General features: G+C 40.2%; 1 protein-coding gene across 1 annotated transcript in view; it reads right to left on the bottom strand.

Moving 5' to 3' along the window:
• The window catches only part of IP6K2 (inositol hexakisphosphate kinase 2), a 34,668-nt gene extending 23,544 nt beyond the window's left edge, over window positions 1-11,124 (bottom strand). Inside the window, exon 1 of the mRNA XM_061618333.1 lies at window positions 11,018-11,124. The gene's annotated coding sequence lies outside the window, so the exon portion shown is untranslated. The remainder of the gene's footprint in view (window positions 1-11,017) is intronic.
• Window positions 11,125-16,251: the final 5,127 nt, after the last annotated feature.

Below are 16,251 nucleotides of genomic sequence, written 5' to 3'. Positions count from 1 at the left end.
ATAATTCATTTAATAATTCATTCACGGTCCCCTCTGGATTACTTCATGCCCCCCAGGTTGGGAATTTATTTATTTATTTAAAACATTTACAACCCGCTCTATTTTCAGAGAACTCAGAGCGGCGTACAAAGAACAATTATAAAAAATAAAATTGACAAAATAATAACTATATTAAAATATTAAAATACATATAATCAACATAGTAAAATTATGAGGCATCCTATATATTAATTAACTGAACGCTTGGCAAAATAGAAATGTTTTGACCTGGCGACGAAATATGCCAAGGGAAGTGGACAACCGCACCTCCACTGGCAAAGAGTTCCAGAGATCAGGGGCAACAACAGAAAAGGCCCTATTTCTGGTCCCCCTTAGACGAACTTGAGATGTTGATGGAATCACAAGGCGGGGGTCAGTAGAAGACCTCAAAGGCCGAGCAGGTTCATAAGAGGACATGCAATCAGATAGATAACCAGGGCCCAGGCCATGCAGAGCTTTAAAGGTTAGGACCAGTACCTTGAATTGAGCCCGGAAGCGGATCGGCAGCCAATGCAATTGTTGCAGAAGCGAAGTTGTATGGGCCCATAAGCCAGCTCCTGTTAGCATTCTGGCTGCCGCTCTCTGAACTAGTTTAAGCTTCCGGGCTGTCTTCAACGGCAGCCCTACATAAAGCGCATTGCAATAGTCCAGTCGGGAAGTAACTAAGGCGTGTGTTACCTTCGTTAGATCAGATGTTTCCAGAAACGGGCGCAGTTGGCGAACCAGTCTTAACTGGGCAAAAGCACTCCTGGAGACCGCCGAAACCTGGGCATCCAGGCTTAAAGCTGAATCCAAGAGTACTCCCAAACTGCGAACCTGAGTCTTCAGGGGGAGTGCAACCCCATTCAACATAGGTAAATTCCCTATTTCTAGGTCAATCTTACGGCTAACGAGGAGCACCTCTGTTTTATCCGGATTTAATTTCAGCTTGTTCATATTCATCCAGTCCATCACTGAGATCAGGCACTGGTTCAGAGGCCAGACGGCTTCCTTAGCATCTGGAGGGAAGAAGTAAAGTTGGGTGTCATCTGCATATTGGTGGTAACGCACTCCAAACCTCCGGAATCACTGATCTACAGTGTTAGATGGTGACAGACTGTCCCAGTACTCTCTTCCTTTTCAATGGTGACAGACAGCTCAGCGCTGTGTTAAGCACAGAGCAGCAGCAAAGTCAACTACAAACATAGCTCAGGTTTTCTCTCTTGAGAAACAATACCGTATATGAAGCTGTCTTAACATTACTTTGTATGGGTGCTTACCCAGCAACAAGAAACTTGCACCAGGTGAGCAGCAACTTACAAAGCTGATTAAGACGTGTCCACTTGAAGATACATAACAACAAATATCAGCACTATACAGTTGGTTACATCTTACTAATTTTGTTTAAGAGAACACAGGTTTGAGAGTCAAGATCATCTGAGGCATTATTTTTTATAAGTGCAGAATCAGGCCAAAAACAACGTTCCATTTAGCAAGTATGTATTAGATTATATTTTGCTAATTCCTTGGTCCTCTGTTCAGTCAGATAGATGGCAAAATGCTGTGAGACTCACAGTGCTGACACAGGAGAACATTCCACCTCCCTTGGGAGCTAGCACAAAAAGTATCTCCTGATCACCTTACTCTAATACTGCTACCTGGCCCCATCCCCCTCTGTAGGGACAAGTGTAGCTAGCTGTGCTACCACACCAATACTCAAGGGTTAAGAGAAAGTAGAGAGTTTAAGGGTCTGAACTGGAAATGCCACTCAAGGGCAACACTACTCCTGCAAATTGAAAAATAAGCTAAGGAGACTTCTAGAAGCTTTAAAATGGTATGTGCTGCATAATTCCAGAACTCTCTCGCATTTGATAGGGCTATGATGTAGGTTTAATTGTTGCACACACACCTCTGCATGGGCTGCACCATTAAATTAGCATTAAATATAGCAGGAGTTAGCACCATAGAATGACAGGAGTTATAGTCCAACAACTTCTGTGAGGGCTGTAGATTCCACTCACCCCTGCTATGCAGAATCAGCAGAAATTAAAACCTCCTCTATGATTTAGCTGATTTCTTAATTGCCCTGCAAGTCAATACACATTGTGTGGCTGGAGAAAAAAATCTCTCCAAGATCCAGTTTAGCATCTCTGCATCGTGCATGAAGAGATTAAAATTTTCCACTGCTGGAAAGGTTTTTCCCACTGATTGCAAGTTCTCTTAGACTTTCTTCCTCTTTAAAGGTTATTGTATTTTGAAACAATGCAAGTCCAATGCATGGACTCTACATATTAATTTCAATAGCTTCAGCATCTGAGTTTCGGTAGTTTGTCACTGAACCAGCTATGCATTTAAAATATATACCATACTGGACTTTATTTAAAAACATTTAATCAGTTTTGAGATTACTCTAACCCAGTGGCTCCCCAACTTTTTCCCCCATAGACCGCTTGAAAACTCTGATGGTCTTGGTGGACCACTTAATGATTGTTCTGCCTGTTGTAGTAATTGTAATGCCCTGTACTCAATGCTGTATGATTTTTAATTGTATTTTTATTGCATCTTTTATTTCTTCCATTATATTTTATGGTATTACAATTTTCATTCCATAGAATTCAAATTGTAATACAATAAAGGACAATATAAGAAATAAAAGTAGTGATAAAATACCATTAAAATAAATACGAATACTTAATGCAGACATGCCACAAGCCACCTGAATGAAGCTCACAAACAACTGGTGATCTACAAACCAGTTTGAGAACCCCTGCTCTAGCAAAATGTTTCTTCAAAAAATTGGTTTCCTGTTTTTTTTCACAAACTATACTTAACCCCACCCCCAGGATGCACACCTTAAAGTGGTGAGGGAGTTTGAGAGTGTTGAAGAAGCTGAGAGCAATGCCATCAAGACTCTAGACCAAGAGGATAGACTCCCAGTACGGGCACCCAAGGCGGAATGGTCAAAGCTGAGATACCAGACTAAGATGCATCCAAACTCAGAGGAAGGCAATGGTAAACCACCTCGGAATACCTCTTACTACGAACACTCTATGAACGGAGGATCCAAAATGCAACATGAGATAGTGCTGGAAGATGAGACCCCCAGGTCAGAAGGCACTCATCGAGCTACTGGGGAAGAACAAAGGACAAGTACGACTAGTGCTGTGACTAATGACACAGCTGGGTCAAAGCTGAACGGAAGCCCAGAGGCTGATGTGCACAGATGCAAAAGGAAAGTCCAGAGTTGTTTGACACACACAATAGGAACATGGAATGTGAGAAGCATAACCGGGGAAAGTTAGAAATTGTCAAACAAGAAATGGAACGTATCAACATTACAATACTTGACGTGAGTGAATTACGATGGACAGGAATGGGACATTTTCAATCAGGCAACTACAAAATATTTTATGAAGGAAATGAGAAATTAAGAAGAAACGGGGTTGCTTTAATAATGAGAAGTGATGTAGCAAAAGCAATTAGGAGCTACAATGCCAGATCTGAGCGACTGATATCAATGATATTAAATGAGAAACTTATTAACATAACCATGATAACCATCATCCAAGTCTACGCTCCAACAGCAAACGCAGAAGAAGAGGAATTTGGAGAGATCTTACACAGAAGTACAGGAAAAAATTGATCACATACCAAAACAAGATGTGCTGATAATCATGGGGGACTGGAATGCAAAAGTAGGGAACAGAGAAGAACTAGGAATTGTGGGAAAATGGGCTTAGGAGATAGAAATGAAGCAGGAGGAAGACTTATTGAATTCTGTGAAGCCAATGATTTGTTTCTTGCAAACACATTCTTTGAGCAACCAAAAAGACGACTGTACATGTAGACATCACCAGATGGTCAATATAGGAATCAAATTGATTATATAATTGGTAGCAGAAGATGGAGAAGTTCCATACTTTCTGCTAAAACGAGACCAGGAGCAGATTGCGGTACAGACCATGAACTGGTCATATTGAAAATCAGAGTAAAGCTAAAGAAGAAGAACAAAGCAATCATAAGACCAAAATACAATTTAAATAACATCCCAGAAGAGTATAAAGATCAAATAAGGAACAGATTTGAGTCTTTAAACTTAGTTGACAGAGAACCAGAAGTATGGATCGAAGTTAGAGACATTATCAGAAAAGACAATAACTCTAGTTAAAAAGAGAGACAGACCTCAATGGATGATTGATGAAACTCTTAAAATGGTTAAGAGAAGGAAACCAAAAGCAAAAGGAGATCGAAACACAGAACCCTAAATGCAATAATACAGCAACTTGTATTTAGAGACAAAGAGTACTATTACAATAGTTACCGTATAGAAATAGAAGACAACAACAAAAAGGGAAGAACAACATCCCTATTCCAAAAATTTACAGAAATTAAAGGGAAATTCAAACCAAGAGTAAGGATGTGGAATAATCAACAGGGGAACACACTGAATGACAGAAGAAATAAAAGGAAGATGGAAGCAATACACTGAAGAACTGTATAAAAGAGATGCAAGGATGACAGATTCATTCATGGAAGAATCATATGATGAAGAACCAGAAATTTTAGAATGTGAGGTGAAAGCTGCTCTTAAAATACTTGGAAGAAACAAATCACCAGGAACAGATGGCATACCGACAGAGTTGCTGTGAGTTACTGAGACTGAATCTGTCCACATTTTGACAAAAAAATTGTCAACAAATATGGAAAACTAAACAATGGCCCACAGACTAGAAGCGTTCAATATACATCCCAATTCCAAAGAAAGGGAATGCAGTAATTATCAAACTATTGCCTTAATATCCCATGCAAGTAAAGTAATGCTCAAGATTCTACAAGAAAGGCTCTTACCATATATGGAGCAAGAAATGCCAGATGTCCAAGCTGGATTTAGAAAAGGAAGAGGTACCTGCGATCATATCACAAACGTATGTTGGATAATGGAACGGACCAAGGAATTTCAGAAGGAAATCACCCTGTGCTTTATCGATTACAGCAAAGCCTTTGACTGTGTAGATCACGAAAAACGATGGAATGCTTTAAACGAAATGGGGATACCACAACATCTGATTGTCCTGATGCATAACCTATACTCTATACAAGAGGCTACTACAAGGACAGAATATGGAGAAACTTATTGGTTCCGCATTGGAAAGGGTGTGAGACAGGAGTGTATTTTATCACCCTAATTGTTTAATCTATATGCAGAACATATCATATAGAAAACAGGATTGGCCCAAAATGAAGGAGGTGTGAACACTGGAGGGAGAAATATCAATAATTTAAGATAAATTTAAACCAGAACTATCAGTAGAAGCTAAAATGATGAAACTGAGGTTATCATACTTTGGACACATAATGAGAAGACATGACTCACTAGAAAAGACAGTAATGCTAGGAAAAACAGAAGGGAATAGAAAAAGAGGAAGGCCAAACAAGAGATGGATTGATTCCATAAAGGAAGCCACAGACCTGAACTTACAAGATCTGAACAGGGTGGTTCATGACAGATGCTGTTGGAGGTCGCTGTTTCATAGGGTTGCCTTAAGTCGTAATCAACTTGAAGGCACATAACAACCACAATACTTAAAACCAAGAGACAAAGTGACTTTGGCTTCAATCCAACACACTTACCTGCAAGTAAGTGCCACTGAACCCAATAGACCTTACTTCTGAGTAGACGTGTACTGGATTGCAGCCTTAGTTAAAATAGTCTGCAAGTTGTTTGAACACCATTTGGAGACACTTTTTAAAAATAAGAAACACCCCTCAGATACATTTTTAAAAAAGGATTCCCCCATCCCTTTTAGGATTTCCCCATTTTTCCTCTATAGAATCATTCAAACAAAATGCAACCTTAAGGTTTGGGCAAGATACTTGCTTGTTATACAGTGCTTGCTGAGTGCCTTAAAACTGGTCCTGTTTGCAACTTCCAGATTCCTTCTACAATGAGTGTTGATATCATCTGTACATCTACTTGCATCAAGAAGATTGCAACAGGCTATAAAGATGTGATTACAAGCAGCAGCAGAACACATCCAGTTAGCATTCTTGTTTTTAAAACAAGGGATGAGGAACGTGTGGTCCTCCAGATATTGTTGGAACTCCAACTCCCATCAGCCCCAGCTAGCATGCATGGCCAATGGTCAGGGATGATGGGCCAAAGGTTCCCCATCGCTGTAGATGTTCATGCCACAAAAAGGCCACTGTACATAAGCTTTTTCTTCTCTGAACTCCACCTCCTCACCTACCCCCACAATGTTTTATGGTTGCAATATCCATGCATGTAAAGGTGTATTGTTCAAATGCTGCTACAAGCAAGGATTTCCATGTTGAACAGATGGTCATCTGTGTCAGCGCAAATCACTTATGTAACAGTGTAAAGGGGAAGAAAGGAATGCTGGATTCACTTCTAAATAGGTTAAGAGTTCTGTCAATGTCGACAGTTTTAGCTACCTATTAAGCAGGTACACATAATCGTAGTCCATAAAAACCCTGATGCAGATGTTTTATATCATGCATAAAGTTTTTTGTATATGAACAACTTCAGCAAGGCAATCCATGTATATATAGAGGACTTGTGGATCAGGACATGGTCAAACCTGACTAGTAAGCTGAAGATACTTCAGTCCATTGGCATTATAAAGACTAGAAAAGTCAGCTCCACAAAGTTAACTATAAAGCAGTTATGGATATGAGCCACCCAAAGTTAAGTAGTTTTAAATTCCACATTCTTAGCTTTTTCCATTGAAATAGGTAACTTGAAATTGCTTCCACTGTATTTTACCTCATGTTGTGTATATATTTGAGTGTGCATTCTAAAGCAACAAAAAGCAACTCCAGAACTTGAGCTTAAAGCAAAGTTGAACGCTGGATAATTTTATATGGCTACAGTCTATTATTGAGCATGCCAACTATTCAACAACAAACTCCCTAAAACCAGGCTACAAAAGTCTCAAGATGAAACAGATTATCACAATGCATAACAAAAAGGGAAATTTTATGAGAGGTAATTCTGACAACACTTTAAAATATTCTGAGCCACAAACTTATACCAGAATAATGAACATAACATACACAAAATGCAAACAACTAATGATGAGGGCATCATTCAAACTGAGGAAGTTCAAAATACAAACTCTTAATTTAAAAAAAGCCTTACCTCAATAACAAATAAGCCCAGATCCTTCAAACTGAGACCTGGACTTGTCTCATATCTAGGTTCCCCTCAATGGCTCATCCTCCTCTACTCCCCTCTTCCCATCTCCTAAGCTTATCTATCATAGTAGCAGGGGAGTGGCAGTAAAAAGCTGTATCTCTCTCCACTCTCCCTTTATCGGGGCACATAAATGTTGAAACAGCATAATCCCAGGTACATGTATGTTCCTCTCCAATGCCTAACAACCCTTGTGCAAAGGGCTTCCCCACCCCTCCTAGAATCAGCTTACTTGTGTGATCTTATCAATACCACCTCACCGTTTTCAGTCTACTCTTGGGCAGATGAGATGCGAGGCAGAGCTTTCCCTGTAGTTGTTAACATTTTGGGAAGTTCAACTGCTCCATGATATATAGTAGGCCTAAGCTGTAACATAATTAAATCAACAGCACCTTGAGCTGTGCTCAGAAACCTAGTGAAAGTGAATAGTGAAAGTCAGAGCTTCCAGTGACATACTCGTATCAGTAGTGAAGACACAGAATTCTGCAATCACTGTAACTGAGAAGTAGTGTAGTATAGTATAGTGACTAAGGCACTGAACTATTAAGAGTTGGTTCAAGTTCAAATCACACTACTAGGAAGCCTTAGACAAGCCTTGGTTGCCCATCTACAACACAGGACTAACAATACTGACCTATCGTACTAAATTGTTGTAAGGATTACTGAAATATATGTGAAGTGTTTTAAAATAACTATAAATGTGAAGTGTAATCATGCTATAATTATAATTTCAAGGCAGTCTTCAAGGACAGTCTCACATAGCAAACAATACGGTCAGGGGGAGGAACTGCAGCTCAGGAGAAAGGGACATACTTTGGATGCAGAAGGTGTCATATCCAAGCCCTGGCATTATCAGTTTAAACAAATAAACAAAAAAGATAGCAGGTGGGGAGCTACTGACAGTCAAAGTAGACAATACTGGTCTAGGTAGATAAACAACTTGGTAGAATGCTCCTATTAACAAAGGCACTTATGCTGATCAAAATGTCTTTGGTCTCTAAAAGGGGTGGAAGATGGCATATTGAATGTTAACATATAAAAAAGTCCCACTGGCCACAACCAGTATTACCTGGTCATCCAGAGACAGGGCTGGATCCAGGATTCCAAACTACGTGTCTCATCTTTCACAGAGTGCATAATTTCTTCCATCATGTTACATACATACCACCTCAGCAGGGTCCCTACAATCACTACTTCAGTTTTATCTGATACAACATTGTTTATTCTACATGACACCACTGGAAGACATAATCTGGAGGCTTGAGCCATAGTGTAATTAGCATGTTGATGATACCGCTCTACGTATTGTTTCCATTCTCTGATCATAGGGAGGTAGGGAAAACTCTGAACTGCTATCTGGAGTCAGTCTTGGCATGGATGGGAGAACAAACCAATATTTAATCTATTCAAGACAGATGTACTGTTGATTCAGTCAGTCTGGGTGGAATGTACAACCAACTTGTCTATGACAGAGCTCCCCCTGAAGGAACAAGTATGCAGCCTAGGGATAGTCTAGTAAGTTATCCAATTATGAGAGAGGGCAGGAGTTCCTCTTACGTTTTATCTGGTTCACCAGCTGTGGCCTTACTTGGAGAATAAGGATTTAACTTGTTATTCATGCTCTAGTCACAGCCATAAATAACAACAATCATGCAGGCTGGACTATTGCTATGTTCTCTGTATGTGGCTGCTTTTAAAAAAACTGAAAAGTGCAACTGGTACAAAATATGCTTTCCAGAATGTTACTTAATGTGTGGAACATATTGCTCAGATATTATATCAACTGTAGTTGTTACCAATTTGTTTCTGGCCTCAAACTGAAGTGCTGCTAAGAACTTTAAAGCCCTCAATGGCATGGGACCACTTCCATCCATATGATCCTGCTCAAAAATAAACCAACTTGTGTCCAGTTTGTGTTTTTACACCATACCTTGTCACAAGGAGGTATTAGATGAGTGTGAAATACATGAGGCTGACAAAATGTAAATGTACTGCCTTCAAGTCAATTCCGACTTATGGCAACCCTATTAACAGGGTTTTCATAAGGCTGAGGCAGTGACTGGCCCAAGGTCACCCAGTGAGCTTCATGGCTATGTGGGGATTCAAATCCTGGTCTCCCAGGTCGTAGTCCAACACCTTAACCACTACACCACACTGACAAGACCCATGCAATGATGGTTGGCAGGCTGTAGTCTAGATACTGGACTCATAGATGGGAAATAGCCTCCCCTGCTCACTGCAAGATGAAGCCCTGAAGTACTCTTTGGTGACTAAAGATGCTTTTACTATCACCATCAGGCGATAAAGTTGACATCTTTTCTTGGTTATTAAGATTTAGTAGCCATCTTCATGACTTTGTAGCATTTGGATAATAATGTTCTCAACAGCTATTTCATAGAGTTTAAACAATTTCCTTTCCCTGGGTATTCTCCAGACCATATTTATGGGCTTGTATAAACCTTTTTTGGACAGAACCTTAACAAATAGTGGAAAAGTTATTTGTATGCATGGTGACTTATTTTTTGCCATGTTAACAATATGTCATCCACAGCAAGTCTGTAGAACAGGGTAGCCTATAAAATCAAGCCGAAGGATTAGTCAGAGAGAAATTACATCAGAAATATAAAACCCCAAGCTGCTGTTGCACAGCAGTGCAAATCAAAACAACCACCATAGCCCCTGAGGTAGCTGCTATTTTTTTAAAGGCAATAAAAGTTCCTCCAGCATGTATTTTATTACCTAGAAAAAAGTTAGAAATTTAATTTAATAACAAATAGCTTACTACAAATTAAGATCAAGATATTCAAAGTTTATAATACAAATCCCATATAAGTATCCCTGACAAGTGTATATGTGTAAAAAGAAGGCATAAAATTATCGGATAAATCTTATTACTTCAAAATTGCAGAGTAACAATGAGTCATGTACTTCCCATCACAATAAAAGCTTTGAAGCACTCACACACCCTGAAGTTTATATTACCTCACCGTTCTGTGACGTCCTGACCCTAAACACTAGGCTTTATAACCCTGGTTAGTCCTTTGATGGGAGAAGGAAAGCCATCGACATAGAGAAGGACGATAGGAGGAGTCGCCGAAAGGATGATTAAAATGTTCGCACCAAGGGGTCTTTTAATTACAATTTCCTTCTCACCTACCCCAAACCTTTTAAGTTAGAATGCCTGATGACACTGAACTCATCACAAGCCAAACGCCAACACAGAGCGAGAGAGAACAATGCTCAGCTATGTGAACTCGCAAAGCAATCCCTATGGAAAAGGAGGGAAGTGCCACGACTGAGAGGATCCGATGTAGAGACCGGACTTATACTGGGATGGGGACGCGGCAAAATGCTTCGTTTCTGCGTCGCATTCTCTTTAGCATTCCCGGAAAACTTCCTTCCAATCTGCTGTCCCCGAAAGATGGCACCAGGATGGACATGTTGGGATTTCGACGGCTTTAGTTGCCGTAGAAGAGGGCAGGGAGCCGGCTACCTCAGACGGTCTTCCTCGTAACGACGAGGCAAGACACGGATGATGTGGCAATGGGGGTGGGTGGGTAACCGAGCCGGCTTGCCCGCTCCCTCCCTTCTATGGGCGAAAAATTGTAGCCCTCAACCCAGCTGCCGGCTCTACAAACCGATACGGAAGGAAATTCTATGGAGCCTTGGCACCCATCGTTGGACTAAAGGGCTTCTTATGAGATGCCAAGACGGATTAAAAACACCCCTCAGTCCCTTTTTCAAACCTTGAGACAACCTGGGGAAAATAAAAGGAGATGCAGTTACCTGCCTATTAGCTCCGCACCAGCAGCGGCTTCGACTCTTTTGTTTCTCACAAGCCAAAATGGCGGCACTGAGCGGGGCGGCCCTTCCCCCGCCGGCAGCGGGTAGGCTCTGCCCCGCGCGTCTCCATTGGCTCTGACGGAGCAAGCCTCCGCTGATTGGGGGATAAGGGAGCCAGACTCTGTTGCTAGGGGAGCCACGGCGGGCGGCAAGGCATCGTGCGCCGCGTGATGATGGGCATGGAGGGAGGGAGAGAAAAGATGGGGACGGGGGGAGAGGTAGAGATCGAGCAGTGGAGGCGGTGGGGGGAGGAAAAGCTGAGGCTAAGCAGATGAGCCATGAGGAACCACAGAAAAGGACGATGGGGAGAGGGGCTTTTCCTTACAAATAAGCGCAAGCCTTGAACCCAGGGAGTGTGCTAGGCTTTTGCTCTGGCCCTAAAGTTGTTGAAAGCGCTTCCTAGTCACTCCAGAACATCGAGGCGTCATAGAACTTGGCATACGCCTTTTATCTGTGCAATTTTGATCCGGCAACTTTCAGCTTCGGGCGGCGGCTGCCCTCGTTTTCATGCTTTAAAGACTTCGTGCAGAACAAGCTTGATGTGGGTCTCTGGACATCCTCTTCCTTCAAATAACAACAAAAGGACGAGGAGCAACAACAAACAGTTACTCTATATGGTGGTCGCTTACTGGAGTAGGGACTACACTGGGCCGGCTACTACGCGAACACTCTTGGAAGTTTCCCCCAATGTGTCTGTGTTTCTGCTTATGAATCATGCAGCGCGGTCCTCAATATCTTTATAAGAAAATAAAAGACTTCTGACTTATTCTAGCTCCCTGGACAACAACAGTTTGGGGATGGGGTGGGGATCGGGTACTGGTTCAACCCACCTAAGATGATTTTGAAAAACAGCATATTCAATTTGTGCCGTGGTCGCTTCCATTTAAAGAAAGAGCTTGTTTCTACAGTAAGAAAATAACTGGTTTAAAAGACAAAACAAAAGAGTAGCAGTCAGTACCCAATAAAAAAGGCTGCTCTAAAAATTTCCACTCACCTGCCCAGCCCAGCTTTGCCCATCTGAGACCTCCCCTGGCTGGCACAGGGTGGATTTTAAAAGGTAACTGTTACTCTCATCATGGTTGAAGTGATACGTACTGAGATAATACCACTGTAAGGAGAAAGGAGATAAGACTTCACATTGGTTATAGGATCTTCCCCAGCCACGGTCTTACTTTTCCAGACTTGAAATCATGACGTCTTTCCTTGGCCCTTGGAACACAGTAACCAAGCCCCCCACCCCCATGGAAGAACAAACATGCTACATTTTATATATTTAAAAACATTTGTATACCATTTAATATTTCAAAAATCTCTTAAGCAGTGTACAGTCCAAATATATATATGCAGTCTGAATATTTTTAATGTTTTAATTATATATATATATATATATAATTAAAACGTTAAAACAAAAACAACCTAAAATCGGTAAAACTGCATAAAATGCAAGAAAGAAATAATGCCCTCTCATTTATTATTGTATTAATAACACTATTGTTATGTGCCTTCAAGTCGATTACGACTTATGGCAACCCTATGAATCAGCTACCTCCTATAGCATCTGTCATGAACCACCCTGTTCAGAACTTGTAAGTTCAGGTCTGTGGCTTCCTTTATGGAATCAATTCATCTCGTGTTTGGTCTTCCTCTTTTTCTATTCCTTTCTGTTTTTCCCAGCATTACTGTCTTTTCTAGTGAATCAGGTCTTCTCATTATGTGTCCAAAGTATAATCTCAGTTTCAGCATTTTTAGCTTTAAAATTGTTAGTCTTTCAAGTAGGGCTGTGGAGTCGGTATGTCAAACCTTCGACTCCTACTCCTCTGTTTTTCTACTGTCCTACTCTGACTCCTCTATTTTTCTACTGTCTGACTCCAATTCCGACTCCTTCATAAATGGCAAATGTATATTAATTTTTCTACTGTCTGACTCCGACTCTGACTCCTTCATAAATGGCAAATGTATATTAATGTATTAATATTAATAAATTAATATTAAAATATTAATTTTATTTTGAAGTCGGAGTCAGTACATTTCTACCGACTCCACAACTCCGACTCCACAGCCCTGCTTTCAGGTGCCACTAGACTCTTTGTTGTTTCACTGAGACAAACACAGCTATATGTCTTTATAAGTTTGTTTGTTTATTTATTTATTATTTGATTTATATCCCGCCCTTCCTCCAAGCAGGAGCCCAGGGCGGTGAACCGAAATGCTAAAAACACTTTAAAGCATCATAAAAACAGACCATAAAATACATTAAAACAAAACAACCTTGAAAACATTTTTAAAAACTTTAAAAACATCTTTTTTAAAAGGGAAAAACATATTATTAAAAAACACATATTAACAAGCAATTCTAACACAGACGCAAACTCATGTACTTATTATTATTATTATTATTATTATTATTAGATTTATATCCCGCCCTTCCTCCCAGCAGGAGCCCAGGGTGGCAAACAAAAGCACTAAAACCATTAAAACATCATTTTACCTGTTGTTTTAGTTTTATTGCTGTTTTGATGTTGTGATACTTATATATTATGACTTTGTACATCGCTCAGAGTGGCTCGGTTTCCAGCCAGATGGGCGATAAATAAATAGCAGAAATAAAATAATAAATAAATAAAACAAACTTTAAAACACATTAAAACAAAACATCTTCAAAAACGTTACTTAAAAAAGCTTTCAAAACATCTAAGATTAGAAACATTTTAAAAAAGGTTTAAGAACATATTAAAAAGCAATTCCAACACAGACATAGACTAATTTTAGCATTACATGCATAGTTTTCTCCATTCTAGCCTCACATAACAACCCTGTGAGATAGGTTAGTCTTAGAGACTATGAAAGTCCTAAGATCACCCAGTGAGCTTCATGGCTGAGTGGGGACTTGAACCCTGATCTCTCAGATCCAAGTTCACCACTCTAATCACTACATTACACTGGCACACTTATTACTGAGAGGTGCCAGGCAGCTGAGACAGAAGCTGCAAGCAGCACGGCTCTGGTTTCAGGCATCCACACACACAGACTGACTGCCCACCACTACTGCTGTTTCCCTTTGCCATTCCTCCCAGTGACCTTTCCACATACATTGCCTTGGATCTTTGATAGGAACTTTGCTAATGGGATGCTCCCATTTGAGGAAAGGAGTGAGGAAATAATTTTGCTAATCCTTTCTTCCTTCTGTGCCTCCTGAACATCTCAGAACCATGCGGGAGATGGTACAGGGGATTGTGGAGGGAATTGGTGGAAATTGAATCCATCTGGAGCCTCCACTGGATTGTGTTCCCTTCCACATAAGGAAAAAGCCTTTCTGAGCACAGAAGGGCAACCCTATATTTGACTCAATATGCCTTCTCCACCTTCTCCCGTTGCTTTAAAGGTCTTCCTAACCCCCTTTAAACACCCTTCCAAGTTCAGCCAGTGACTGAGTGGCTTAAAAGGTATTTTTAAAAGCTCATTATTCAAGATTGACAGTGATTGCTCAGGGCAATTACTAATAACTAACAACATCCTTTATTCTTATGTAACAAGAATAACCATGTCATTTAATTCATTATGTTGATAATTAATTTCTCATTACATTACACTCTGCAAATCTATCCTCTTTGTCTACAGTGTTTAAGAAAAGTATCCATTTTAACTAGGCAAAATCCTCTGAACTAAAAAAAGTGTTCTTAATCCATCTTGTAGAGTTCATAGGTACTAATTACACATAGAGGTTTGGACTACCAACACACAGTACTTCTACAGTTGGTGTTTAGTGTGGAATTGCCACACTCCCTTCACTCTTTATGGGGCATTCACATACCACTGTCATCCTGTCATCATCCTGTATTTTTCCTATGATTCTTCTGTCTTTTGTCAGGGCACTTCCAGTCCGTCCCTATTTTCCGGTGGGATTTAATCACATACTGGCAAATTCAGGTTTTGCAATTAAAGTTGACTTGGCACTTCTGCAAACAAACTTATTTCTCCCCAGAATTGGATTTTGTTTTGCAGTAAAGAAAGAAACAGGACAATGCACTAGAAATGGTGAGATAAAAATTGCTCGATGCAACATTGCTTAACCTTCTCACAAACAAATCTTAAGGAATGCTCAATAAATAGTCAACATCATCTAATCTCTCTGCAAACTCTGTGCAAACCAGGATGAATACTCATAAACAGGTCATTTGGAAGTCTGACTTTTTCCAGAAAAACTAAAGAGTTCAAGCACAACAATGGTCTTGGTCACCGATCCAGGTTTTTTCCCCCAGTCTGAACCATTTATATAATTCATTATGCCTAAACTTCTAAATGCCAATGTTTTTAAGACTGACAGAATGAAAGTAATATATTTGATTTCTTTTACATCTGCTGAATTTTTTTTCTTGTTGCATCCCACATCATGCTCTATGCGCTTCTTTTATTCTTGATGTACTATCATCTATATACATGTTCTGATCCTATGTTGAAACCAGTGCTTTGGTCCGGATGTGCTGTGAAGGTGTAAGAATTACGTCCTTCCTGAAGCCATCTGAATAAGCAAACTGTAATAGAGATGTCAGCTCTGAAAGAAAAACAACAGCTGCAAAAGATCATTGGTGGTGTGTTTGCCAAATGACAGGATCTTTGACAATTAACACAGTTGGGCTATGCTACTTAATTAATCACATACTTGGAATGAAAGTACAGCTCAGTCCCAAATTACTAACATTTTGTGCTAATATTAAACATTTTAAAGGTCAGCATGGTAGAAGGGACCAAAGCAAATACATTCCTCCCCCCCCAACACATATAAAGAACTCTGTGTGTTTAACAGCAATACAATGTGTTCAGCATTTGTAGAGAACTGTTAAAGTCAACAATGAGTTGTGCCTCTTTTAGACTGTGTTAAGAGAAATGTCCACAGCCCCAAAAGTAACATTATCACTCTGTTCAGCAGTGGCAAACAACACATATGCTATACTGTAATTGGTTCTATAAAGGTTCACAGTTCAAGACAAATTAGAAATGATTCTGTAAGATGCTGCAAGGAGGAAAATGGATCAACGTGACAAAGTTGTCTGGGGAACAGCTGAAGCAACTGGGCATGTTTATTTAAGGAGGAAAGGGGAGAAGATTGGATAGGTTGAGTTTTCAAATATTTAAAGGGATGTCAAAGGAAGAGGGAGAGCATTTGTGCTCCTCTACAA

Source organism: Rhineura floridana, chromosome 3 (genome assembly GCF_030035675.1).
Source record: "Rhineura floridana isolate rRhiFlo1 chromosome 3, rRhiFlo1.hap2, whole genome shotgun sequence".
NCBI classification, from domain to species: Eukaryota; Metazoa; Chordata; class Lepidosauria; order Squamata; family Rhineuridae; genus Rhineura; species Rhineura floridana.
The sequence above is the reverse complement of the archived record's forward strand: the minus strand, read 5'-3'. Positions and strand labels throughout refer to the sequence as shown.